A 27058-nucleotide genomic window follows, 5' to 3' on the forward strand; every position below is an offset into this window, starting at 1 on the left:
ATATTAAACTGGAGAGTCACAGCCAGTAAACTCTAACTCTGTACTGTTGACTTTTAAGAATTGTTACGCACTTACTTGTCCATTTGCCTGTTTATTTTGTGTACGCTGTCGGGCATATGATAGTTGTCAGGCTCTATACCAAGCCTGAAAATATAACCGTGAATAAGGAACGGATGCTGCCCTCAGGTATCTAAATGCCCAGGGTGAGAGTCACGCAAATAAACACAGACGCATTCCTGGCATGCAGGAGAAGGTCACGTGGTAGTTGTGGTATACAGGGGAGGGGCTGTCCTCCACGCTGAGAATATTCTCTATTTGCTACTGATAGACATGGGGGAGCAAGAGAACTAGGCTCGTTCCACACGGTAAGCAATATTTACTTAAAATTATACACGTTTTTATGTATGCTATAGGTGAACTACATTTATAATGTCAAATGCTGCTGTTCAGGTTTTGGATTTTGAGTTTTTAAAATTGGTTTTAAAACCACAATAAAATACGATGTAAAAAACATCACAGACATCAACCAGATAAAATGGGGAAGTCCCTTCTGTATTTCCCCTGACACTCCTGATGGCCATTTTCCAAGGTAACCGCTTCTTAAAAGTCTGGTGTGTTTGCTCATATAGAGATGTTTTAAGTAAATACGTGTACATGTACACACACACACACACACACACATGCATCCTTTATAAATGGGATCGTAGCATGCAGTTGGTTTAAGCTGACCTTGAACGCAGGCTGTGTATTCGCCATATGTATACATCCAGACATTCCATTCTCTTATCTAACTGGCCACTACTTTATGAAATTGGGAGGCTCTTATAATGTGAGCCTTTTTTTAAGACCGAATTCACATCACACAAAATTAGCATTTTAAAGTGGGCAATTCAGTGGTATTTAGTACCTTCACAATATTGCATCACCCACCCCTCTGCCTAGTTTCAACACATTTTCATCCCCCATCAATATAACAAAAAAGACATTAGAAAGAAGTATCTCCAAATATGTGGAATTTCTCTGGGAATGAGAAAAGAGGTTCATAATCCAAGGTGCACATAGTGGCAAGTGACAAGTGCACTAGTGACAGAAAGGGAAAGGGAAGCTTTCATTGGCAAAAAGGAAACGTTGTCCCAAGCTGCTTAGAAACACAGTTCATTCCAGAGGCCCCAAGCCAGAATCATCTTTGGTTCATTGGTGGAGGTGCCCTTTCTGGGTACGTGTTCTTTTGAGAACATCTTATCTGAATGACTGCAGTCCTCAAGAATGTCTAGTGACAATATGTCTACATGTGAAACATGCAAGCCATACACCACAGGAGACATGTGAAGGACACGGGAGGCTTTCTTGTGGTGTATTAGAATGTGCTTGGAAACAGTTCTGATCTCAGACACGCAAGTGTGAGCCCCTCCCTCCTGCTTTCCTGGCCTGATTTTGCCTGGATGTGAGAAAAGTGATTTCATGGCAGTATCTTTCACACTCCCCCGATAGAAAATCTCACACCCATTAAATAGTTACTTCCCATTCCCCATAGCTATAGCCACAACCAATCTGTTTTTGTTCTCTATGGATTAACTTCCTCTGGATATTTCTTTCATATAAGTGGAATCATACCATATGTGACCTTTTGTGTCTGACTTCTTTCACTGAGCATAAAGTTTATAGGGGTCCACAACCCCTGGGCCGCCAAAGTTACCGGTCTGAGGCCGTTTAGAAACTGGGCCGCACAGCAGGCAGTGGGTGGTGGTGAGCTAGCATTACAGACTGAGCGCAGCCCTTCCATCAGATCAGCAGTGGCCTTAGGTTCTCCTGGGAGGGTGACCCCTATTGTGAACTGTGCATGTGAGGGATCTAGGTTGTGTGTTCCTTATGAAAATCTAATGCCTGATGATCTGAGGTAGAACAGTTTCATCCCTATAGCACACCCCGCACCCCAGCCCATGAAAACGTTGTCTTCCATGAAACCAGTCCCGGGTGCCTGAGAATCTGGAGAGCGCTGGTGTTTTTGAGGTCATTACCGTTGCAGCATGTATCACTACTTCATTCGTCTTATGACAGGATACCGGTCTGTTGTATGTATATTTTGCGTGTTTTCTGGAGCTGCCAGAAACTGGTGTCTTAGACAACAGAAATCACAGTTCTGGGGGCCAGAAGCCCCATATCACAGTGCCAGTGGGGTGGATTTCTTCTGAGGATTCCATCCCAAGCCTCCCTCCAGTTTTGGGGTCTGCTGAAAGCAGCATGTGGCAGCAAAAGGCAGATCTCCACACTACGCTCTCCCTGTATGTGCATCTGTCTCCAGGTTTCTCTTCCTGTAAGATCACCAGTCCTATTGCATTAGAAACTCATGCTTCTCTGATGTGATCTCATTTAACTAATGACATCCACAAATACCCTATTTCCATGTAAGGTCACATGCTAAGGTACTGGGGAGTAGGACTTCAACATAGCAGTGTCTCCAAGGGTGGCAAAATGTATTATGACATAATGGATGTACCACTTTGTGCTGATCCATTCATCAGCTGATGCTCATTTAGGTTATTTTCACCTTTGGGCTATAGTGCATCATGTTGCTATGAACATTTGGGTACCAGTATTTGTTTGAGTACTTGTTTTCAATTCTTTAGCGGTATATACCTAGGGGTGGGATTACTGGATCACTTTCCAACTCTGTGTGCATTGTTTTACCATCCTACCAGAAATGTCTGAGGGTTCCCATTTCTTCCCTTCTTCTTTTTTTTTTTTTATTTTTTTCTTCTTTTGAGACAGTCTCACTCTGTCACCCAGGCTGGAATGCAGTGGTGCAATCTCAGCTCACTGAAACCTCCGCCTCCCAGGTTCAAGCGATTCTCCTGCCTCAGCTTCCCAAGTAGCTGGGATTACAGGCGCATGCCACTGCATCAGGCTAATTTTTGTATTTTTATTAGACACGGGGTTTGCCACGTTGGCCAGGCTGGTCTTAAATTCCTGACCTCAGGGTATCCATCTGCCTTGGCCTTCCAAAGTGCCGAGATTACAGGCGTGAGCCACCATGCCTGGCCAATTTCTCCCCATCTTTGCCAACACATATTATCTTCCATTGTTTTAAAAAATATTCTGAAGTGGTATCTCATTATGATGTTGGTATCATAGTGGATTTTATCCAGCAGATTCCTAGAGAGCATTCAGGTTGTCTCCAGACTTTGGCTGTTAGCATATTAGCATACTGAAATCATGGTACATTTGATATTTGGGATGATATGTAAGCATTGTTTTAGGATAGAATCCTAGATGTAAAATTGCTGAAGGATGTGTTTTTGTATCTAAAAATTTGATAAATATTCCCAAATTGACAAAATATTTTAATAATTTATATCTCGTAAAGTATTTAACAATGCATTTGCAGCCTTTTGACACTTCAGACTTTCAATTCATTAAAATTCTTGCCAATAATAGTAAAATATTTGTAAATTCTCTCTCTCCCTGCCCTTGCCTCTACCTCTCTCTTTCTCTCTGCAAATGATGAACTCTTAATATATTAATACTTCCAGTTATAAAATATCATCAGTGAAGACAGATAGTTTGACTTCTTTTTTTCCTATTTGGATGACTTTAATTTTTTCTGTTGGTTGATTGCTCTGGCTGGGACTTCCAGTGCTACACTGACAGGAGGTGCTGAGAGTGGGCATCCTTTTATTGTTCCGGTTCTCAACGGCAATGGTTCTAGCTTTTGCCTGTTCAGTATGATACTGGCTGTGGGTTTTCACAGATGATTCTTAATGTTTTGAGGTGTGCTCTTTTGATGTCCAGTTTGTTGAGAGTTTTTCTCACGAAGGAATATTGGATTTTTCTGGGTTTATTGAGATGATCATGCATTTTTTGCTTTTAATTCTGTATATGTGGTGAATCACATTTATTCATTTGCATATGTTGAACCAGCTCTTCTCCCAGAAATAAAGCCTACTTGATCAGAGTGTATTAACTTTTTGACATATTGCTGGATTCAGTTTGTTAGTCTTTTGTTGAGGATTTTTGCATCTAGGTTTATCAGGAATGTTGGCCTGAAGTTTTCTTTCTTTTTGTTGTGTCTCTGCCAGACTTTGGTATCTGGCTGATGCCGGCTTCATAGAATGAGTTAGGCAGGGACCTCTCCTCTTTGAGTGTTTGGAATAGTTTCAGTACATTTGGTAGAATTCAGCTGTGAATCCATCTGGTTCAGGGCTTTTCTTATTTGGTAGGGCTTTATTATTATTATTATTATTATTGTTACTGATTCCATTTCAGAACTTGCTGTTTCTTTGTTTAGGTTTTCATGTTCTCAAAAGGAGACTTACAAGTGGCCAAGATACATATGAAAAGTGCTCGTCATCACTAATCATCAGGGAAATGCAAATCAAAACTACAACGATACCGTCTAGCACCAGTCAGAATGGCTGTTATTTAAAAGCCAAATAATAACAGATGCTGGTGAGGCTGCGGGAAGAAGGGAATGCTTATACACTGTTAGTGGGAGTGTAAATTAATTCAGCTGCTGTGGAAAGCAGTTTGAAGATTTCTCAAAGATTTCTAAAAAGCAGAACTACCATTCAAGGCAGCAATCCCATTACTGCGTATATGCCCTCCCCCTCAGATAAATCTTTCTACCAAAAAAACACGTCCCATTACTGGGTATATGCCCTCCCTTTCAGATAAGTCATTTACCAAAAAGATGCATGCACTTGTATATTCATCACAATAGCAAAGACATAGGTGTCTATGAATGGTGGATTGGATAAATAAAATTGGTACCTATACACCATGGAATACTATGCAGCCATAAAAAAAAAAAAAAAGAAATCATGTCCTTTGGAGAAAGATGGGTGTAGTTGGAAGACATAATCCTAAGTTAATTAATGCAGGAACAGAAAACCAAATACCACATGTTGTCACTCGCATGTGAGAGCTGAACATTGAGTGCTCATGGACATGAAGGTGGAAAAAAGAAGCACCGGAAACTGCCAGAGGCAGGAGAGATGGAAGGGGTTGCGGATTGAACTAACTATTGGGTACTGTGCTCACTACCTGGATGATAGGATCCATACCCCAAACCTCAGCATCATGCAATGTACCCCTGTAACAAACCTGCATATCTACCTCCTACATCTAAAAGGTTGAAATTATTTTAAAAGCTTCTGATATCAAAATAACTATTTAATTAAAATAGAACCCAAAATGCTAATTTGTTTGTAAAAATTTGTTTTGATTTGATTGTTTCTGATATCATTTTTACTGAGCATCCTTTTATGTTTCATCTTCCTGTTTTATTTTCCCCTCTGTGAAGACCTATTTTTATTTATATTTTTGGGGCATTATCCTGCTTTCTTTCTGTAGACCTGGGTGAAATCTTGATACATTCAAGATCCTGACCTTTGCTTTTATCATCAGATATAGTACTTTTTTCTCTAAGTTTTTCTCAAACACGTCAAACTCATTCTAGTCTTGGGTTTCGCATTGCTATTCCATCTGCCTAGAAGCTATAGACTGATGAATTTCTATTTTATCCAAAGGGCTATAATCTGTAACTAGGAGTATTTATTCTGATGGATTGTCCCAGGCTTGGCCAGCAAGACCCCCTTTAAGTTGGCTGCTGTGTCCTTTGGAAGGTTTCTGTCCTTGTGGAGGAACCAATAGATCAGCAGAAGACACTGTGAGGTGGAAACACCTATGAGGCATTGATCTAGGAGCCAAAGCCCTTTCCTGTCCACACGCCCTCATTCCCAGTACCCAGAATAGTGCCTGGCTCTTAATATGTGTTTTGAATGGATGATGACTAAATGAGTAGATGCATGTGTGGATACTCTGCCTAGATGATCATTCTCTCTTTTCCCATCTACTCCGCTTTCCTGAGTGCCCCACAGGTCTCCCACGTAGCTGGGCCCTTTGTTGCAGGGCCCCCGTGTTTCTGGAACATGCCTCTGTTGTAACAAAGTATCACAATCTAGACATCTTATTTTTTCTATATAATGAATATAAGACAAAGTCCTGTGTCTTGTTTATGTTTGCATTGCCAGTAAATGTTGTAGAACCTGGTGTTTCAGCCTCTAAAAGTACTTACTTTAGTTAGAAGACTCAAGAGACAGCAAGGATAGAATAAAAATAAATGATGCCATCATGCTCTTCTTAGTGGATTCTGATGGCATCTAAGATCATGGCCATCTGACCAGCCTGCCTGGGTTTCTGATGACACTGGCTCAGAAGAGGGCTGACAAAATTTACGGTGAAGATATTTTAACCTCCCCTGAGAACTTGTAAGGAGGCCATTTGCAGGAGGACCTGAGGAGCCCCCGAGTGGGAGCTGTTGCCAAGAGAAATGAAGTTAATCTAACACTTCCAGGTTAATTGAATTGGCTCAACCCAATGCCAGGGCACTTGAGTCACAGAGGTAAGATCATTTTGAGAACTCTGGTGTTGAGGTAAGAGACTGGTAAGACCAATTTCCTGGTCCCTAGGGGATAAAGTGAAAAAACCAGCAGAAATCAGCAGGTAGTAGTGAAAGCTATCCCTAGTTGCCCTCGTTGCTCATTAGGATAGGACACTCATGTCAGCACAGTGACAGTTTACAAGTGACATGGCAAAGATCAGGAAGTTACTGTCCTTTTTCTAGATAATTCTAAATAACCTGCCCCTCAATTTGCAATAACCCACCTCTTAATTTGCATGTAATTGAAAATGGATATAAGTGGGTATAAATACAGTTGCCAACAGCCCCTACACTGCTGACTGTGGGAACAGTGACAATGAGTTAGCCCTACTGTGTGAGGAGCAGTGCCATTCAATAAGATTGCTGCCTAATGTCACTGGCTCACCTTTGAATTCCTTTCCTGAGTGAAGCCAAGAAGCTTCCTGGACTATGCTCCAATTTGGGGGCTCACCTGTCCCGCATCAGTGTCTGTCACCTGAATTTTTCTTCTGATGCAGCTAAAACCAATTTGCTTTGTTCGAACCATATGGAGGACACGGCTGATGGTGAAAGTACAAATAAAATCATCCGACTGCATTATCAGGTACCTCTACTTTGAAGCAGAAAGTCTGGTATTTTAGACTCGTGCTGATGAAATGAAAATGAGGAAAAACCAAACCAAACCAAACCCCAGAGAGTCGTGTTCCTTCTTGTTGTAACTAACTTTTTGTTTCACCATAATTCTTGATTGAACTTGAATAATACAGTATTGAACTTGAACAACGGTAGTTTGGAATATTCGGCTTTTAATATCTTGCTCTATTTAGTGATCTCAAAATAAATGTTTGCAAAGGAGCCCTGCTATCATTTCATCAAGTGATGACTCCTTTATTAGAAAGGGTAATTTTACCCTTGAGTTTCATTTTGGATATTCAGGTGCTCATATTGTGTATTCCGTTTGACAGTGTAAAATGCTCTTCTGTTCCACCAGTGAAAAGGGCATCTCTACAAACAAAACAAACAAACAAAAAACTTTTCTCTTTATTGCTTGCTTGATATTGCTAGCTGGCTGAGGAGAACTCTAAAAGAAACGATTTCCCTCCCATTCCTTGTAGCTTTGGGTGTGTAGAAGGCACCCTGTAGCTTTGATCTGGGAAGCTTCAAGAACATCAGAGGAGAAGATAGGAGCAGAAGAGCTCTGTACAGGTGACCAGAAGAAAAAGACTGAAGCTCAACATGAGACTAAGGAAGAAAACCAAAACAAAAGCAAAACCCCTAGCAGGCATAGAGTGGCTTTGTCTTGCCGTCCCGTCTGAGTTCTGAACACATGTGACATCCCTCACCACTTCCAGGAATATTTGAAGGATCTAAGGTCCTGCCAGTGCTGCTGAACCACAGTGTTGCTGGGAAGGCAGCCTCTCTCGAATCCAGGGAAGCCTGGCACGTTATCAGCTAGGTGTGTTCTAGACATGCTATGATTTTAGTAGTTGTGAATGTAATTTCTCTATTTCATTTTGTAATTGGTTATTACTGGTAAAAGCAAAACTGCAATTGATTTTTGTATGTTTTTATTTTATTTGGCAATCTCGCTGAACTATCATTTCCTAGCCTTCGTGGCAAGAAAAACCATTGTGCTGGACGGGTAAAGCTTTTTTTGGACTTCCTTTAGTATTGTAGCTCTGCCTTTCTATTCTCTTACTCATTATCCTTAATTTTATGTATCAGCCTAGCAATAACTAGATATTGATTATTTCTGCCCTGGTTGTGGTCTTATCAAATAAACTGTACATAGACTGTGACTGGTGACATTTCATTGTGGGTAGTTCTGCAGAGAAACCAATTCTGTGATTCAGGAGGGCAGGGAGACTCTCTCTCTAACATGACGCCCTGGAGCAGGGGAGGTGGGGTCTCCCCCATACGTCCTGGGACAGAAAGGTACAGCTGAGGGCCTTAGGTTGCTTGGTGACTACACTCAGTATGGATGCTGGATGCAGGAGAGGCAGAGTAAACCTTATAGGGAGCTGAGATTTCATTTATTTCAGCTACTGACAGGGGCTGAGGGTCATGCTGACAGAGGGTATGCAGAGAGTGCAGGACATGAGAATATGCACAGGGCAATGGGGTGCCAGGGACTCAGTGACTGGGTGGGTGCAGGGAAGGGACGGGTGCAGGGGTACAGGACCGCATGGACCACTTCAGGCTTGGCCCTGGGCTCTCCAGCACCCATACACAGAGCACGTGTACCTCAAAGACAGGGACTCAATTAGTTTTCATTATCTTCTTTGCACTGGGCATTGCTTTTATTAAAATCTTGTAAATCAATAACGTAAACACAAAAGGAGTGCAAATGATCCTTACTTCTATTCCCACAACAGTTATTTATATTTTAAATCTAACAGAACCTTAAAAATATGTATTTAAAAAGGTGAATTTCTTTGCATAGCTCTTACCAGAAAGCAGAGTGGTTTTTACAATTTATTGAGAAAATCATTGGGCTTTTGTCCTTTAACCTGTTAATGTTGAGAATAATATTTGTAGACTTTCTAATATTAAATCCTATTTCTATTTCTGCAATAAGTGCAATGTAGACACTGGGATTATCATTCTTTATATACACTGCTGGATTCAGTTTGCCAATACTTTGTTTAAAGGATATTGGGATATTGAAACAGTGTTCAGGAGTGAGTTTGACCTGTAATTTTTTTTTTTTCTTTTCTTGTTTGCTTTCCTTTCATGTACTATTTTTGTTTGGCTTGAGTATCAAGGCATACCGATCTCATAGAAAGGTCTGGAATATTTTTCCTTCCTGTGCACTGGGAGAATTTGCATAAAGTTAAAAGTTTGGTAGAAGTGTCCTATAAAACCATGACAGCCTGACATTTTGCTCTGTAGGAAGATTTTTAACTGATGCCTCAAAATATTTGCTCATTCTAATGTTATTTAGAATTTTCTGTAGATTCAGTTATCCTAAGTTATATTTTTCTAGAATGTCTTCATTTTGTTTATGTTCTCAAATTGTGTAGCAAAACGTTATTCGTGTTGTATTTTCACTTTTGCTTTGTCTGCAGTCACGTCTACTTCCATTCCTAGTATTGCTTATTTTGGCCTTTTATTCTCCTGATCAGTTTTACTAGACATTTGTCTATTGCATTAACCTTTTCAAAGTGCCAACTTTTGGTGCTATTTCTCTACTGAATATTTATTTAATTGATTTCCCTTTATTATCTCCTTACATTTACTTTATTTGGGTCTATTCAATGATTCACTTTCTAACTTTTTAAGCTGTATGCTTAACTCATTAATATTTAGAGTTTCTTCTTTCAAATAAAAGAGTGTAAGGCTAAAATAGTCCCTGTAAGTGTTAGTTTATTTGCATCTCACAAGTTTTAATGTTGTATTGTCATTATCGTTAAATATTTCTAAATTTCCATTTCAATTTCTTCTTTGTCTTATGAATAATTTAAAAGTGAGTCTTTTATTTTCCAGCAGGTAGAGGCCTTTTACTTTCCTTTCTCTTACTGATCTCTAACTTAATTGCATCATAGTCACACAATATAATCTGTAGGATACAAATTATTTGAAATCGTTGAGACTTGTCTTACATTTTCCAGCATGGCCAATTTTGGTAAATGTCTCGTGTGTGCTTCTGAGATCAATATGATTCCCTCATTGTTGGATGCAGAATTCTATATATGTCCATTAAATCATGCTGATGATGTGGCTCAAAACTTCTATAGCTTTGATGGTTTTTCCTGTTTGACACAACCATAATTGAGAAGGTGTTGAAATATCACATTAGGATGACACACTGTTCATTTTCTCCCTATATATCTGTCTATATTTAATTCAGGTATTTAGTAACTGTTGACAGACTTCACAGAGGCTTAAGATTGTTAAATTCTATTATCAAATTATTTTTAGAAATCATTTTTAGTGACTCTATGATTAAAATTCTTTGTGCCTTAAGGTTTATTTTAACTGATATTAATACAGCGATCTCAGTTTTCTTTTGATCAGCATTTGCCAAATGTACTTTTCTTTCCTTTTTTTTTTTTACTTTAACGCTCTTTGTGCCTGTAAGTTCAAACGTATCTCTTACGTATAGCATACAATTGGATTTTTAAAAAAATCTAATCTGGCGATCTTTAATTTTCACTGTTGAGTTTAGTCCATTTATTTTAACTCTATTTAAATATTTGGACTCGCTTCTCTGTCATCTTAAAATTGAAAATTCTTTTAAATAAGGAGCCTTGTGATTTCATTTTGCACTGAGCCTCACAAATTTTGTAGCTGTCCCTGCAGGAGGGGAGCAGGCCGGCTGTGCAGGGGAGGTCTGCACCAAGCCTGGGAGGTGGATATTAGCTGGCGTAGTTGGAAAGGGTTCTGAGTTCCTGGGCATTTTCTTTCCTGTTGATGATCTGGTTCTTTTCCTATGCCACAGTTTCTTTAAGAACTGAATTTATAGAACTTTCATTATAGGCTAGGTGTTGTGCAAACAGGCATTTAATTCTCACAATAACACTATGGGCAGAATTATTAGCCTCTATATAAATGAGCGATAATAATTTCCTAGGCTTATAAAGCTTTATAGCCAAGGAAATGGAAGCTCAGAAGTTATGCAACTTGCAGAAATTTAACCCCTACCAATGGCAGGACCCAGATCCAACCTCAGGCATGTGTCACAGTGCCCTGTGGTGTCTGGTCAGGACATTCTCCAACGCCTTCTAATTGACAGTCTGCTTTCTGACTTGAGTTTAGCAAAATGCTTATTCCAGAATTGGTTTCCTGATGATCCCAATCTCCCTTTGTCTTCTCGTATGCTGTGTTTGTTCCTCCAGAAGTCCTATCCTCTGTTTTTGTTTTCAGGTGTGATACCGTCCAATGCCAATGGCCCTAGCCACTGTGTTCAGGTAGAAAGGCATGACTCCCTGCCCCATTAGGATTTCTGGAGCTGCATCAGCCTATTGCACCTGGCTGCCTGCCTCCATCTACAGGGTCATAGCTTGGCACTGGTACTTACTGAACCACCCAACTGTTTACTGGAGGTTCCCTTGCTCCTCTCTGGGACGTCCCGGGTTTCTTGCTCTACCCCAATTTCCTTGCTCTATTCAACAGCATTTGACTGGATGAACCACTAGAACAAGATTAATCCGTTTTGTTTTTGTCTCCCAAATTCTAGCCCACACTGAAGGACGTGCTGCTTTGAAGGATGTTGGTTTAGCTTCCAAATTGTTCTTGTTATCGGCCTCCTCCCTCTGTTTTACTTTTACAGTTAAACTCCTTTTCTACTTTTCTCCTGGATACATACCGTGTCCATCCTTTTGGCCTATTCAAACACTGGGATCAGGAAATCTTTTTGACATTCCACTAGAAAATATTATCTCCCCCTTCTCAGTCCCCCTTATCTCATTCTACTCTGCTGTCTCCATCTGGAGTCAGCTCAGCCTCCACCCAGGAACAAAACCCTGAAGAAGCCACACAGAGGGCATGTGCACACATCTACACAATGCACACGGTTCATTTCCTGCTCCAACCCAATCCCTGCACTGCTGGTCCACACTCGTTCCCTCACTGACCCCTCAGCCAAAATTCCTACCGACCTGTCCTGTAGGCGGAATTGTGTTTTGGCAGTCACCCACTGCTGTCAAACCACCAGAGCCCTGCTCCTGTACAGCCCTGCGTAAACCACGTGGTTATTTCACTTCTGATGTCCTTCTATGATGGTGACTGTGCTATTACATGGTAAACTCCAAAAGGGTAGAAACTATGTTTTTCAGTTCTTTAGAATAACGGTAGAAACTGGTGTATCACTTGTGCTTAGTAAATGCTTATGTGGGTGAATCTCACCTACTCAGAGTCCCAAGTTAGAAAATCTTACAAAGCCTGATGCTGTCCCAGCTACAAAAAAAAAAAGCTGTGAGTTCTACACAGTTACAAATTACGTTTCAAACCAGCTCTGCATGTTATTAAAGCATTGAGAATGATGTTTTAGTCAGTTGTATTCTATACATTTGTATATCAAGGCTCTTGGTGTGTGTTTCATGAACTATTGTTTTTACACCTATGTGCTTGACTGTTTGTTAATATTTTATTCAACCTATTATAAAAGTAAAACTAAATAGTTGTTATGACTGTGTTCTAATGTATCCTTCTCTTGAATAAATACTTTCCATATTGTGTAGACCACAGTTGCAATGTAAAATGTTATTACTTTTTTTTAACATGTGCTAAGCAATTTGGTGTTTGGAATCTCTTGAATTTCTCTTTTCAGTGAAATTCTCCTGGTAATAACTTTGAAACAGGAATTTCATTATTATTTATTTACTTATTTATTTATTTGGAGACAGAGTCTCAATGTGTTCAGCCTCCCAAGTAGTAGCTGGGATTACATGTGTGCATTACCATGCCTGGCTAATTTTTATATTTTTAGTAGAGACAGGGTTTCGCCATGTTGGCCAGGCTGGTCTTGAACTCCTGACCTCAGGTGATCCACCAGCCTCGGTCTCCCAAAGTGCTAGGATTACAGATGTGAGCCACAGCGCCTAGCATGGAATTTTATTGTTTTTATACTTTTCTTCTCCTTATGTTGTTTCTGAATTCCCTAATTCTTTTTCCTGTTCCATGTCAGGTTTTCAACTTCTGCCGGTAAAATACAGCACGCTAATTCTTCCTAATGTGGACCATCCCGACACTGGTAAGCTAAGTTGGCCGTCCTTGTGGATCATGTCACTTTTTATCCTTCTTTTCTTATTTGTACCTTTTAAATACTTTTTGATGGTTGTCTGCATTCCACTCATAGCCCACTTTGAAAGTGAATAGGGTTTACCATAATATATGCTAAAGGAGAAACATTTGTTCTCTTCCATAAATATGCTATATCTTTTAAGCATTAGGATTACAGATACCTTTAAAATACAGTATTATTTTTTAATATAATGGCAAGCTTAGCTGGTTCACTTGCAAAAATTAGGAATCAGGTTACTTCCTTTTTGTAGTTTCTAAAACAATTTTATTTTTCATCCTTCTTGAGACTCCATTTCTAAAAAATCTAGGGACATCGCTCCATGGTAACAAAAATAAAATCAATTGGTGACCAAGTATAAGTTAAGTCCCTTAATGTCATTATTTTAGACTTTTTTTCTGAAAACTAAAACTACGGAAGTATAAGATACAGTTTAATTAGAAAAGAGGCAAATATAATTGTACTCAGTAGGAGGCAATGAATAATTACAATTTGAGCTTCAGCTTCATCGAATAGTCAGTACACGCCAGAGACCAGAGGGATTGGCAAAGGTGTATAGGAACTGTTGGGAGTAGGAGTGGGCACCAGGCTCGCATGAGGGATGTGGAATTCTGTCTCCAAGGAGAAGCAGATTCAGAACAAGAAAGGTCAGCCTCCTGGGAGGAAGGAACTGGGGCTGGAAGGGGTGCTGCCTCTTTCTCTTCCCTGGCCTGTCCCCAAGGCTGCCTCTGTCCCAGCAGAGAGACTCTGAAGGCAGAGAGGGTGAGATAGCTACTGTTGGAGAGGAGTAGAGCCACATGCTAGTTAAAGGCAGTAAAGACAAATTTTACTTGGTGTTATGGCAGTAGGGAGAGAGGCTTCTGTTAAACTGAGCTCACCTCCAGATACAGCAAAGCCAGCTAAAGACTGATGGCCAAGGAGTAGAGTGAGGGGTCAGTGGGTGGAAAATTACTAAGAGGAGACCTCAACAGCAGGGATTCTTGCTAAAGGTGGACCAAGGACTTAGACATCAAGAGTGGGAGATGAGGAACTTGATCTGATATCAAGGGCATGGGGATTCTCTCTAAACCGCCTTTGCGGGATTCTTGCTAAAACTGAGCCAGGCAGCCCGAGGCTGGATCCACCCCTGGACCAGAAACTGCCCTTTCACGTGAGATTGTTTTCTAGTGGTTGCCCTTAACTCAATACCAAAATTTAGAAAGCCTGGTTTTGCCATTCCCAAGGTTGCATTCATCCAGGTCCCCAGGAGGGTCTAGGGCAAATCCTATCATCCGGGTACAGTCATTGCCAGGCTCCTGTTGATACTGACAAGGCCAGTAGAAGGGAGGCAGAGGCCTGAGATGGCAGGGATGGGGGCCCATGGCTTGGATGCTGCCCTTGCAGTGGGCAGCAGGAGAGATGATGAGGTGGTTGCCAGCTCTGGGAGGTCCAGACCATAAGCAAAGCCTGGATTAAAGATACCTGCCACGCAGAGTCCGACCTGGGAGGTGTGCGGGAATGTTGTATCTGCCAGTGGGTGGGGCTCTAGAGAGAGCCTCCAGCTTCAGAGCTTCGGCAAGGAGCCAGGAGGGCAGGCATGCAGGCCTTTCAATGTAAACCTCCAAATCTGGGACCAGAGAGTTGGGTTAGGAGACCAGGCAAAATTTATGGGATGAGAACTTAAGTGACTCTTCCTCTCACTTCTGTGATAAATTTTATTTGCAGGCAATCCAACTGAAGCTCTGCAGGGCCTAAACTGATACTGATGTATTTTCATCTACACCCAGGCCTGACTCAGGAAGCAGGGAGGGAGGAAAGTCAGCCTACAGTTGCATCCAGTTGCGAGGAGCTACAGGAGGTGGAGGGACCAAGGCAAGGGCTGACGATAAGGAATTTCCAAGCTAATGAGTATGACAGCACCAAGTGTTGGGTCTGTCTCGGTCCAGTTGTTTTGGTCCTCACTGAGGGATGAGGGACCACGCTGGACTGAGATTGCTGAGCATCATGATGACTGAGAAGCCATCTAGGTCAAGCACCAGGGTCTGGTTGCTGACTCTCTGCCAGTGTGCTCCAGTTTAGACTCAAGCAATTCAGCTTGCATTTGCCTGAGTGAAGTAAACAGAATTTCTAGAAAGTTAATAGCAACAGAGCATGCATACCTAAGGGCAGTAGTTGGCCTACTTTATTCCATTTCAATGTGTATAAGCTTTTTGTTACACCGTATAAATATGGAGCTAGAAGTTTCTTGTGTTTAAATTACCCAATACCTCTTTTCTTCTTGTTTGTTCAGACATAAGGTCTTTCTTTACTGCTGTCTTTGGGTTCCGTTTCACATCATCTCCTGTTGTAATTGCACGCCTCATACAAAGGAAAGCTTCTATAGAACTGCCAGGAATTTCTGTACATCTTTTCAAGTGTAAATTTTAAAAAACTTGATTCAGGGCTATTACAGTTTCATAAGTATCCAATCTAATTCACCTTCTATAAAAGAGTCAGATAAAGTTGTTAAATGAGTTCAACAGAGCAGAGTGATCCAAAATGAAAGAAAAAAAAAAATCAGAGTTCTTTCTGAGAGCTCAATAGAAAGGATAGCCAGACAGCTTGAAGGAAAGGGGCAAGGAGGGCTTATGTTCTTCTGCCTAATTGCAGGCTGCATCCTGTGTCTGCATCCCCATAGGACTGCAGAGAATGGGAAATAGAGATGCCCATCTCTGCACCAATATCGGGAAAATGATCATTCCTGTGAGATAGAAATCTGCACATGGCACCGTAAGCCCAGCATCTGTGTCTGAAGGCTGCAATCACCTGAGTCTAGTCAGAAGAAAATGCAGAAGCTCTGCTTGGTCTTTTCTCCATGGACTGTGACAAGCAAAATGAGTGACTGAGACCTAAGTCTCAATTATCAAAGTTTATGAAGACATCAGCTTTAGGGTGCATCTGGGAAAAACAAGAGCTGCAGACACATCTGTGGCTGTTTTTCTGAAGAGGTTTTTAGGAGATTTAGTATTTATTTATTTATACATTTCCTTAAAGAGGGTAAAGGAATGTAAGAAGAGAGGCAGGTAGGCAGTGAAACATTCCTCTGAGGCTTTAGTTACTGCCCAGTGAATTTTACATAAGGTGAATGTCTGAAGAAAAAAAGGGGATAAAGAGAGAGGTGATTATGTGTGACTCAGCCTCCGTGCTCAAGCTTCCCTTTTGAAGTTTGGGAGTTTTTAAGTTTTTTATTTCCCTTTACAACTGCAAAGCAACAAGGGGCCTGCACCTGGCTACGGAGACCCAGCCTTTGGAAGGCAGTGCTGCGTGGAGGACCAGCAATGCCATCTTCCTGCCTGGTGTGTCGACTTTCTCGAGGAAATGTCCATGGTGCTGAAGGCTAGGGCACCCTCCCTGAGCTCCTGTAGAGACCTCCTTGGGCCCTCCCAAAATGGCCTTCACTTTTTTGCTCTCCATGCCCAGGCAGCAAAAGCAGAACAAATCTCTCGTGTACCCTCAGGGTTAGCTTTGGACACCTTTCATTTCGCCCCACAAAGGCCCTTGCTGTGCCTTCCCTTCCTCAGTGCCTCCTGCCTATGACAGCGGTAGGCATCAGTGTAAACCAGATTGTACACCAGGCACAAATGGACACAAGTTATTTCTGGATATGGATAATGAAATACCATGGTCCTGCTCCCTGCTCAGAACGTTCAGATGAAACCAACGCACACTGGACCGATGCGTCTGCAGCCCAAGTTCTGGTGAGGTTGTTCTGGGGGAGTGAAGGAAACCACAGAGAAGACTGATGAAGGTATTGAGATCATTGGTGCGCTCTCATTGGCAACTCTGTTGGGGCAGGGACTGGCGGCATGAGGAGGCTGGCCAGGCAGGGAGGGGACCTGCTGTGCGTGCCTCCTCCAGGAGGCTACTGGCTCCACCTTCACGACTCACACATCTTGGAGACCATGAGCAAGGCTACGGTGGAGGAGGTGACCATATCAGAGGCAGCACACTAGCCTTTTCTGTCTCCAATCACCTGCTGGGCCTCCTCTGCCTCTTGGCAAATCAAAGATGCCAACTTAAATGTATCTCTTCAAGGAGAAGAGGGGGTAGCCTAACTCCCTCCTCCCTCAAGGACATGAGGGACTCTGGGAGTTTCCAGTCCAGCGAGGTCAGGTGTGAGGCACCAGTGTAGAAGAAAGAGCCCCCATGTCAGTTAGCACCTCGGCCTGTGGCCTTGGCCTTAATTTACTTGTGCGATCCCTGGCTGTCCCTTTGTGCGCTCCCCAGAAGGACCAATTATCACTTTCTCCTGGTCCTGAGAAAATCACAGCGGACTGGAGGAAATGAGGTTACGGCCCCCGTCCATCAGTCAGGGCACACTTTCACAAAGTCGCACGGACAGCACTGAGCCTTTTGAGTCCTTTAAAGCATTAAAGAAAAAACAACATATAATAAGTTGTTGATGTACAATTATTATATGTCAAGTTAAAAATAAAGAAAAAAGCAGTAAGAACAACAACTAGATATTGAAACAATTTCTTGGCAATTGGGTCTATGGTAAGTAATTCTTTAAAAAGTTGTTGGTTTTTCTAATATATTATCTTGACTTTTGTTAAATAATAAAATAATCTCAGTGAACTTAAATCAATTTTATTTTTTAAAATAAATTTCTGTATTTATTTCTGATCTATGTGCATGTCCATTACTGAGTATATATAAATAATGGCCATGCATCCATGGATGTTTAATCAAGAAAGTACTAAGTGGTTAAAAACATATCCTCCTGAAATTTGGCAACATGAACATAAAGACTTAAAAACTAACACATATTTTGACCAAACAATTTATTTTATCTTTAAATATGAAATAAGTTTTAAGAATTTACTCTAGAAAGTAATTAGGCATATTCCAAATTGTATACACAGAGATAATTGTTACAGTTTTTACAAAGCAAAAATTAGAAACAATATGTAGATCTAACAGGACTGATTAAATAACTAGTGGTACATTATAAACTCATTAAAAACTCATTGCAGGAGAAGACTTAATGATACAGTAAAATGCTTAGCATAGTTTTTTCAGTTAAAAGAGCAGGTTACATAACAGTATGTACTTTACATTCTGAAAGTTGTAGGAAAACTGCATATGCCATCAAAAAAAAAGAGAACATGCAGAATTTTTAAGTGATTATTTTGGGATAGTTTAATGATTCTTTTCATTTTTCTTTCTTGGACTTTCTAATTTTTTTCTCAAGTCTATCATATGTAAGCATTAAATTTGGTTAGCAAAGAATAATAGATTTCATACAGAAAACAAACTTCTTTATGTATAGTATTTATTTATGTTAATTATAGGATATTATTGACATTAATTATACTGCATATATTTACAGAGTACAATTTGGTAAAGTCTTGACCAGTATACACACCTGAGGAACCATCATCACAGTCAAGATAAAAATGCATCCATCACTGCTGAGTGTCTGCACTCCCCTCGGCAATCTCTCCCTCCCACCTCCCCGTGCTGCCCCAGCCCCATGTCCCAGCAATCCCTGATCTACTTCCTGCCACTCTGTCACTGGAGTCTAGTTTGCATTGTCTACAGTTTTATGTAAATGGAACCTTACAGTATTATGCTTCTTTTGTCTGTGTTCTTTCACACAGTATAATTATTTCAAGATTATTTCAAGTTGTGGCACTCATTAATAGGTCATTCTTCTTTATGGCTCACTGGTGTTTTATTGTATGAATACACCAGTGTATTTGTTCCTTCTCTCGTTGGTGGGCATTTGAGAGATTTCCAAATTTTGTTCATCACAAATGAGGCTAGCATCAATAATAGTGCACAAGTCTTTATATGCTTTCAGTTCTCATGGGTAAATATCTAGGAGTGGAAGGGCTGAATCACATGGAAGTTGTACAGTCCTTTTAAGAAACTTCCATATTTGTTTCCAAAGGGCTTGTACTATTTTAAATTTCTACTGTTGCCGATAGGCCAGTTCAGATTCTTTTTTTAAAATTTAATTTAATTTTAAATTCCAGGATACATACGCAGGACATGCAGGTTTGTTACATAGGAAGATGTGTGCCATGGTGGTTTGCTACATCTGTCAACCCATCACCTAGGTGTTAAGCCCAGTGTGCATTAGCTATTTATTCTAATGCTCTTCCTTGCCCTGCACCCCGAACAGGCCCCAGTGTGTGTTGTTCCCCTCCCTGTGTCCATGTGTTCTCATTGTTGAACTCCCACTTACAAGTGAGAAAATGCAGTGTTTGGTTTTCTGTTCCTGTGTTAGTTTGCTGAGGGTAATGGCTTCCAGTCTCATCCATGTCCTTGCATGATCTCAGTCCTTTTTATTGCTGCATAGTATTCCACGGTGTATATGAACCACATTTTATTTATCTGGTCTATCATTGATGGGCATTTGGGTTGATTCCATGTCTTTGCTATTGTGAATAGTGCTGCAATGAACATACAAGTGCATATATCTTTATAGTAGAATGATTTACATTCCTTTGGGTATATACTTAGTAATAGAATTGCTGGGCCAAATGGTATTTCTGCCTCCAGGTCTCTGAGGAATCGCCACACTGTCTTCTGTCTTCCACAATGGTTGAACTAATTCACATTCCCACCAGCAGTGTCAAAGTGTTCCCATTTCTCCACAGCACCTCCAACATTTGTTGTTTCTTGACTTTTTAATAGTAGCCATTCTGACTGGTAAGAGATAGTATCTCATTGTAGTTTTGCTTTGTATTTCTCTAAGGATCAGTGATGTTGAGCTTTTTTTCATATGTTTGTTGGCTGGATGTATGTCTTCTTTTGAGAAGTGTCTGTTCATATCTTCTGCCAACTTTTTAATGGGGTTGTTTGTTTATTTCTCGTAAATTTGTTTAAGTTCTTTATAGATTCTGGATATTAGACCTTTCTCAGGTGGATAGACTGCAAAAATTTTCTCCCATTCTGCAGGTTGTCTGTTCACTCTGATGATAGTTTCTTTTGCTGTGCAGAAGCTATTTAGTTTAATTAGATTCTATTTGCCAATTTGACTTTTGTTACAATTGCTTTTGGTGTTTTCATTGTGAAATCTTTGCCCGTGCCTATGTCCTTAATGGTATTTCCTAGATTTTCTTCTAGGGTTTTTATAGTTTTGGGTTTTACATTTAAGTCTTTAATTCATCTTGAGTTAATTTTTGCATAAGGTGTAGGAAACGGGTCCAGTTTCAATTTTCGGCATATGGCTAGCTAGTTTTCCCAGTGACTTTGCCACACAAAATAATTTTAGAGCGAGTCCAAAGTAAGAGTAAGCAAATAAATTTATTGCAGAGCAAAAGTACACGCTGAGAGACAGAGCAGGCTGCTTAAGGTGAGAGGAAGCAGCTAGTGCCTTAAAAGGAATTCCTTTTATGGGAGCTGTTCATATATATGCAAAAAATTCCTGTGAAGTGCAAAGTGTGCAAAGCATACAAAGGTGGACCTGAGGTTGGTGCATGTGCTCAGTAACTACAAACTCTAAGACGCATCCCACGTATAATTAGCATATAAAATCCCTACCTATGGGTGTGCTTTTTACTAGATGAGGAAAGGTTTCCTAAGATAAGGAAAGCTAAACCTTGAGCCTAGCTGCACATGTGGGACCCAGAGAAGTCCCTGCCCCCACCCTCCCCCCAGGTAGGAATTTGTAGCAAAAAGTTCCTTGAGCTTTTTGTGCTGATTGGCTAGAGACTGGGGAAGCTAAATCAGAAATAAGATATTTTTTTCTCTTTCTTGGGCTCTTATTGGTATCAGGAATGTGCAACTATCTGGCGGTTGACTGGTGTCCTGTCGGCTGCGTACCTGGTGTCCTTCAGGGCTGCATACCTGATGTCCTTCAGGGCTGCGTACCTGGTGTCCTGCAGGGCTGCGTACCTGGTGTCCTGCAGGGCTGCTTACATTGCGGAAGAGTCTGGCGCTGACACACCTGAAGGTGCAAGTGCACAGAGCCTGCTGCATATGAAAGGGGCCCAAGTGGCTTCGCGCAGGGGCCATGTCGGTATGGCCTCCCAGCCTTACTCATCCTGCCCCACTCACAGCGGTGAGCAAGTACAATTCTTCTACAAGAAGAGTACAATTTCTTTTTTCATGAATGTCATGTCTGTGTAAAAAATTAGGTGGAATGTACCAGAAATCTTTATTTATTTTATTTTATTTATTTAATTTTCGAGACAGAATCTCACTTGTCACCCAGGCTGGAGTGCAGTGGCACGATCGCCACTTACTGCAACCTCTGCCTCCCAAGTTCAAGCAACTCTCGTGCCTTAGCCTCCCAAGTAGCTGGGATTACCGGCATGTGCCACCACACCCAGCTAGGGATAATTTTTGTATTTTTAGTAGATATAGGGTGTTGCCATATTGGCCAGGCTGGTCTCAAACTCCTGGCCTCAAGTGATCCCCCCGCCTTGGCTTCCCTAAGTTCTGGGATTATAGGCATGAGCCACCATGCCCAGCCCCAGAAAACTTTTAGAAGAAATACGTAAGTTTAGTAAGATTTCAGAATAGAAAAACAGTATGCAAAGAAATTGATGATAAATCCTAAAATGATGTGAAATACCTTTGCATTTAAAACTACAAAACCTGGTTGACAGAAATTTTAAAAGACCTAAATAAATTGATAGGTGTCTAGGCTATATCCTTAGGTCAGAAATTGTTAAGAAGTGACTTCTGCCCACACTGCTTTGTAGATTCAACTTAATTCCAATAAAAATCAAGGCATCTTTTTAGATTGTGTGAATTGACAGATTGATTCTACATTTCATGTGGAATTTCAAAGGATCTAGAATAGCAAATACAGAGTTTTGTTTTTTTTTTTTTTTAATAAAGTTGGAGAATAAATACTACCTTACTCAAAGACTCATTATAAAGATACAATAATCAAGACAGTACGATGTTGGTGTAAATGTAGACAAGTAGATGAATGGGACAGAATAAAGTCCACAAGCAGACCCACACATACGTGGATAATGAATTCCAACAAACGTGCAAAGGTGACACAGTAGAGAAATAATAATACTGCAAAAAACATTTTATGCCTTGTACCATATTAAAAAACGAATTCAATAGAACGTAACTGACCTGCATTATCTTTCTCATCTGTCTTATCCTTCAACCTCTGCTGGTAACTGCCCCTGGGTCCATCTGTGGCCCCACAGTAATATTTAATGATACTCTCTTTATTGTGTCTAAATGTAAAATCTAAAACAATACACTTTTAGGAAATAAACATTTATGAGCATGAATTAGGCAAAGATCTTTTAAGATATAACTCAAGAAGTATGACAGCAAAATGACAAATTATTACATTGGATGTCATAAAATCAAACAAATCTGCTTTTTGAAAGGTACTCTGAAAAGAAAGAAAAGACAAGCCACAGACAAAAAGACAATACTTGCAAATCTCATATCTGATAAAGCCCTTGTGTCTAGAATATATAAAGAACCCTCAAAACTCAACAATAATAACAATTCAAGTTTTAAAAGGACTATATTTAGTTTTTAACTTATAGTTAGCCATTTGACATTTTTAAAGATTTTTTGTTTTCATTTTTCTTATATGTTGTCATTCACAAAATCCACTACTGGGTCAGAAATAAGAATCTACCCACATTTTTCATGATTCCAGTAACTGGCAACAGAACATCTACTGAAAATTCCATCCTTCTCTTAAAATGCTCAGTGAAAATGGAAGAATATGGATCAGGCATTTGAAGTCTCAGCTTCGTGACTCATCACTGCTTTTCCTTAGTTTAAAAGTGTAAGGTGTCATATTAGCTGTTTTTATGCTGCTGATAGAGACATACGTGAGACTGGGTAAATTACAAAGAAAGAGGTTTAATGGACTTATAGTTCCATGTGACTGGGGAGGCCTCACAATCATGGCAGAAGGCAAGAAGGAGCAAATCACATCTTATATGGATGAGGACAGAGAAGCAAAGAGCTTGCACAGGAGAACTCTCGTTATTAAAACCATCAGATCTCATGAGACTTATTCACTATCACGAATAACTTATTCACTAACATGAATAACACTGGAAAGCCCCATAATTCAACTACCTCCCACCGGGTTCCTCCCACAACACGTGGGAATTGTGGGAGTACAATTCAAGATGGAATTTGGGTGGGGACACAGCCAAACCATATCAGGCGTGTTCAAACAAAGTATATTTTAATTTCCATGGACAATTTCTTTGCAGCTTCTATTTTGATCCAGGTTCTCTGTGGAATGTGAGGCCAGGGATGGAAGGATGGGCAGGATGACACAACTCACTAATGCAGTCCAGCTCATACTAGGCCAGGAGGAGAGCTGCAGTGTCTCATATTCCATACACGCTTCCCAGTAGACCTTGGCCTGAGACAAAGTGGTCATGCTCATACACCTTGACCCTCATGTTGCAGACTTCTGCAAACTCTTTGTGAGTGGTTGGATGATTTTAGCTCCTCTAATAAAGGAAATGGTGTGTAACTCTGGTGGGATATAGTTCTGAATTTTTGTACAGATGATCTGTAAGTTGAATTAAAGGTGTTTTGTTTTGTTTTGTTTTCCCTAACAAGTTGCGTATGCCTGGATGTGAACTTCCTTTAGTGAACTCACTGGATCCTGACATGTTACTGTCAATTACTCAAGAGGTTAAAATTTTGCTCTTTTCCCAGAATCTGCTGGGCTCTTAGCTAGGGCAGTATTCCTTCAGATCATTTTTTCCAGCTAGCATTTAAGATAAAATTTAATATCAATAAAATTTTCATTGTGCAGGAAACATTGAATGCTAGAGGCTAACACATGATGAGACTGATAAGAAGAGACAGACAAGTTTAATAAAATGCTGCTCTTTGAAAATCAGAACGTTTCCTGTAGTCCATGATTTACAAGGAAGGAAAGTCCTGGGAAAGCAGCCACAGTCCACTAGTCAAGATCCAAGGCCATGACCCACAGAGGCTCTGAGGTCCTCAGTGAAGGAGCAGGGCTGTGGGTCTTTCTAACAAACTGGATAGTCCTCCCCATGAACTAGTAACATCCTCTTACAGATTAATTATGCAGCCGAGGAAACTGTACCGGGTAGAAGGTGACGGCGCCAGAGGGAGTAATGGGGATAGAAGATGACCCCCATCCCTCTGAGAATTAGCGCAGTTAAAGCTTGTGGACCTTAACGTAGGTTAAGTGCTGTTTAGCCACTTACATTGCCTGCATTTTGTAGTGTATTGTGCATTTGTCAGTTATACATATATATAAACTGATACATGTAATATAATTTTTTTGTCATGAAATCTATACATATGAAACATGTATATATTTCAAGGCACAATAATTTCTAAAAGATAGTGCAGAATCTCCTGGGATACAGGTGAGTTCCTTATTGGGTGGGTGGGCCTGGTACCTGTGCAAGGCAAAGCATCGCTCTTGAGTGGTCTCCATCTCTGGAACACACCTTAGGCATGGCCTGCACCCCTGGTTCATTTGCAGATCTTGCACTTTTAGGTCTATTCTTCAGCATCATGGTTTCTGGACCTTTTTTAGAAGATGTTGAGCAAATATTTATGAGTCACTGGGAAAGAGGAGAGCCGCTGATGTTTACTACAGCTCTCCAACCCATGCTTGACCTACACCTCCTCCTTATTTTTCCTCTTTACGATGTGCAGATGAGAGTGTTATTAGTTCTGTTTTATCAATGAGGACACTAAGCTCAGGGAGCTTGGTTAAGTGGTGCATCAAAGTTCAGAGAGGCAGTAAGGCGAGATAGAGTTATCCAGGTCTATCCTATTCTAATGCCTTTGCTCTTTTGGGGTTTATTAATTGAAATGAACATTGGGAGAACACTTACTACATGTCAGGCACAGTTTAAGGTGTGGGAATATAGTAAAGAAAAAAACATATATTTTCATTTTCTCATGGCACTTACACTCGAGTAGGGTGAGAGGGAAAATAAGCAAGATGAATAAAATATGAAGTATGTGATCATGATAAGGGCAAAGCAGGAAAATGAGCAAGGAAGGGGAATGGCAAGCATTGTGGTCTTATGCAGGTGGCAGGGAACGCCTCCCTGGGAAGGTGGGGAGTGAGTGCTGAGGCTGCTTGGGGGAGCAGCCTTTTGGGCAGAGGGCTCAGCAAGAACAAAGGCCTTGAGGCCCAGGGCCTTGGGAGGCATCTGATCTTAAAGCAACTTCAAGCACTTTGGTCTCAGAAAGTCTCCAACACACTTTGAGTTGCCTCAAGGACTTTTTTCTTATGTAAAAGATGATGGGGTGAAATTATATCTAGAAATTATATATATATATATATATATATGTATTTGGGTATATAGATATAAATATTTTTAAGATGCAAGTCTTTGAAATTTCCAAATCGCTCTACTTTTTCTTGTGTCTAAAGGAAGTTTTCCATTTCCACTATATTTTCAGTCAAGTAACATTTAGCAACAGTGGAAGGAAAAGCCTGCACATTGTTTTGCACATTTGACTTCGTCTTCACACTGATTTGAAACAATAGACCAATAGTAAGACCTAGGTCCTGGTCTCACACATCCGCCTTGCTGTGGTGAGACACTGGGCAGCAGAGCTCTGGGAGCCTCAGTTTTCTATCTGTAGTGGGAGGATGATACCTTTCCTCTCTCTCTGAGGGTCCTTCTGACCACGCTTCCAGCACTGTACATGGGTCTTCCGCTCTTTTCTAAACACCGGGAGTGAAAAGCAGTGGAGGTGATGCTCCCCAGCCTATAATAGTGTGTCTTCTAGCGTGTGTCATACTGTGTGCTCTAGTTTGTGTAGAATGTGCTTAGCATGTGTCGCATGTGCTCTAGCATGTGTCATAGCCTTGCTCTAGTGTGTGTAGCATGTGTTCTAGCATGTGTCATAGTGTGTGCTCTACGTGTATGTAGTATGTGCTCTAGAATGTGTCGTGGCTTGTGCTCTAATGTGTGTAGCATGTGCTCTAGCATGTGTTGTAGTGTGTGCTCTAGCATGTGTAGCATGTGCTCTAGCATGTATCATAGTGTATGCTCCAGTGATGTAGCATGTGCCCTAGTGTGTGCTGTAGTGTGTGTAGCATGTGCTCTAGCATGTGTAGCATGTGCTCTAGTATGTGTCATAGCATGTGCTGTAGCGTGTGTAGCATTTGCTCTAGCATGTGTTGTCCTGTGTGCTCTAGCCTGAGTAACATGTGCTCTAGCATGTGACATAACATGTGCTCTAACATGTGCTCTACTGTGTGTGGCATGTGCTCAAGCATGTGTCATAGTATGTGCCCTAGCATGTGTCATAGCATGTGCTCTAGTGTGTATAGCATGTGCTCTAGTATGTGTCATAGCATGTGCTCTAGCGTGTGTAGCATATGCTCTAGTATGTGTCATAGCATGTGCTCTAGTGTGTGTATCATGTGCTATAGAAAAGAGGGAGAGTTGTGTGAACACGGGCAGGATGAATGGCCACTTAGAGAATCAACCATTCCTTATTCAATGTGTATTAGGCCAATCCTTCAAGTGGCACAGGGTGCAACATTTGTTAGACACTGGAGGGCAGGAGGTAGGTGGGTCATATCTTGAAAGCAGGTTCTGTTTTCATCAGGTGGGTTTGGATTCCAGGTGGGAGAGGAATGAATTCTGGGCAGAAATAGTGAGATAGGCAAGAAAGTGAGAACACAACACAGTGCATGAGGGCATTTCAAGATGCTCAGCAAGTTTGCGGGAGCATTGATGTGTGGTGTGTGTGGTGTGTGTGTGTCTGTGTGTGTGTAGATGAGATGCACAGAGAAATAAACACAGGATAGCAATGTAAGTAAGTGCTAAGTTTTTCAGACTTATCTTGTAAGCACTGGAGAGTCACTTGTTCATCTGAAGACTCACAAAGGTTCATCACAAGAAGAAGCCAATGGTTACATAAGACACACATATTAAAACTAAGTGCCATGTCATACG

This window comes from Piliocolobus tephrosceles, chromosome 4 (genome assembly GCF_002776525.5).
Source record: "Piliocolobus tephrosceles isolate RC106 chromosome 4, ASM277652v3, whole genome shotgun sequence".
In the NCBI taxonomy this organism is placed as follows: domain Eukaryota; kingdom Metazoa; phylum Chordata; class Mammalia; order Primates; family Cercopithecidae; genus Piliocolobus; species Piliocolobus tephrosceles.